The sequence below is a fragment of the Petromyzon marinus genome, unplaced genomic scaffold (genome assembly GCF_048934315.1).
Source record: "Petromyzon marinus isolate PM22_M1 ecotype Great Lakes invasive population unplaced genomic scaffold, UKy_Petmar_22M1.pri1.0 PM_G_Scaffold_163, whole genome shotgun sequence".
NCBI classification, from domain to species: domain Eukaryota; kingdom Metazoa; phylum Chordata; class Hyperoartia; order Petromyzontiformes; family Petromyzontidae; genus Petromyzon; species Petromyzon marinus.
The window spans coordinates 237,501-240,000 of record NW_027422721.1 but is presented as its reverse complement, the minus strand read 5'-3'; positions in this window follow the sequence as shown (position 1 = coordinate 240,000).

Genomic DNA, 2,500 nt, shown 5'->3' with positions numbered 1-2,500 from the left:
ATTGCATACGAACCGCATGAAACTTCCAGAGGCATTTGCAGCAGGAATGCATGTGCACTCAAAAAAGTGAATATTTCTCACGGATAGACCCCGTGATACGCTAGAAATTGGCGGGGATGTCTCTCTTGTGGCTCACGGGGCTGTTAGGGTGGCACAGAAATCCCTCGGAATGGGAAAACGGGTCATTTTCGTGTCGCCACATTGCATGCGAACCGCATGCAACTTCCAGAGGCATTTGCAGCAGAAATGCATGTGCAGTCAAAAAAAAATTGATATTTTTCACGGATAGACCCCGTGAAACGCTAGAATTTGGCGGGGATGTGTCTCTTGTGGCTCACGGGGCTGTTCGGGTCGCACAGAAATCCCTGGGAATGGGAAAACGGGTCATTTTCGTGTTGCCACATTGCGTACGAACCGCATGAAACTTCCAGAGGCATTTGCAGCAGGAATGCATGTGCACTCAAAAACTTCTATATGTTTCACGGATAGACCCCGTGAAACGCTAGAAATTGGCGGGGATGTGTCTCTTGTGGCTCACGGGGCTGTTAGGGTGGCACAGAACTCCCTCGGAATGGGAAAAGGGGTCATTTTCGTGTTGCCACATTGCATAGGAACGCCATGAAACTTCCAGAGGCATTTGCAGCAGAAAGGCACGTGCACTCAAAAATTTTAATATTTTTCACGCATAGACCCCGTCAAACGCTAGAAGTTGGCGGGGATGTCTCTCTTGTGGCTCACGGGGCTGTTAGGGTCGCACAGAAATGCCTCGGAATGGGAAAACGGGTCATTTTTGTGTGGCCACATTGCATAGGAACGGCATGAAACTTCCAGAGGCATTTGCAGCAGGAATGCATGTGCACTCAAAAACGTCTATATTTTTCACGGATAGACCCCGTGAAACGCTATAAATTGGCGGGGATGTCTCTCTTGTGGCTCACGGGCGCTGTTAGTTAGGGTCGCACAGAAATCCCTCGGAATGGGAAAAGGGGTCATTTTCGTGTTGCCACATTGCGTACGAACGGCATGAAACTTCCAGAGGCATCTGCAGCAGAAATGCATGTGCACTCAAAAACGTCTATATTTTTCACGGATAGACCCCGTGAAACGCTAGAAATTGGCGGGGATGTGTCTCTTGTGGCTCACGGGGCTGTTAGGGTCGCACAGAAATCCCTCGGAATGGGAAAACGGGTCATTTTCGTGTTGCCACAATTGGCATACGAACGGCATGAAACTTCCAGAGGCATTTGCAGCAGAAATGCATGTGCACTCAAAAACGTGAATATTTTTTCACGGATAGACCCCGTCAAACGCTCGAATTTGGCGGGGATGTTTCTCTTGTGGGTCACGGGGCTGTTCGGCTCGCACAGAACTCCCTTGGTCCACCTGATTCGTGCATACAGGCAGCAACTAAAACTCTGTAAACCTGCTGTGAGGACATCTAAACAGTGGACCAGTGAGGCTGTGGAAGATTTGCGGGCGTGCTTAGACTGTACTGACTGGGATATGTTCACGACTGCTACCAATAGTCTGGATGAACTCACAGAGGCTGTGTACATCAGCTTCTGTGAGGACTGCTGTATCCCAACACGTACCAGGGTGAACTTTAACAACAACAAGCCCTGGTTCTCAGCAAAGCTCAAAAGGTTGAGGTTGGAGAAGGAGGAAGCGTTTAGGAGTGGGGATAGAGACAGATTCAAGGAGTCGAAGAACAGGTTTAGCAAAGCGGTGAGAGAGGCTAAACGACTGTACTCAGAGACACTAAAACACCAGTTCTCTACTAACGACGCTGCTTCTGTCTGCCAAAGGGCTCAGGCACATCACCAACTACAAACCCAGAGCGCCCCACACCACTAACGACTCCCGCCTAGCCAACGACCTGAACGAGTTCTACCGTAGATTTGAAAGACAATTGGACTGTCCTGAACCACCCCTTCCCACCCAAGAGGCCCCATCCCCCACCCATACTACAGAAACGACTCTCTCCTTTCAGGAGGGAGAAGTTAATGGGCTTTTCAAGAGGCAGAATCCACGCAAAGCAGCCGGGCCGGACTCTGTCTCTCCAGCCACCCTCAGGCACTGCGCTGGCCAGCTGTCTCCGGTGTTCACCAACATCTTTAACACCTCCCTGGAGACATGCCATGTACCAGCCTGTCTCAAGTCCTCCACCATCATCGCTGTGCCCAAAAAGCTAAGGCCAACAGGACTAAATGATTACAGACCGGTCGCCCTTACATCTGTGGTAATGAAGTCTTTTGAGCGCCTGCTCCTGGCACACCTCAAAGCCATCACAGACCCTCTCCTGGACCCCCTTCAGTTTGCCTACAGAGCCAACAGGTCTGTGGACGACGCAGTTAACATGGCCCTCCACTTCACCCTACAGCATGTGGACGCCCCAGCATCCTACGCCAGGATCCTGTTTGTGGACTTCAGCTCTGCCTTCAACACCATCATCCCTGCCCTGCTTCAGGACAAGCTCTTCCAGCTGAACGTGCCCTACTCC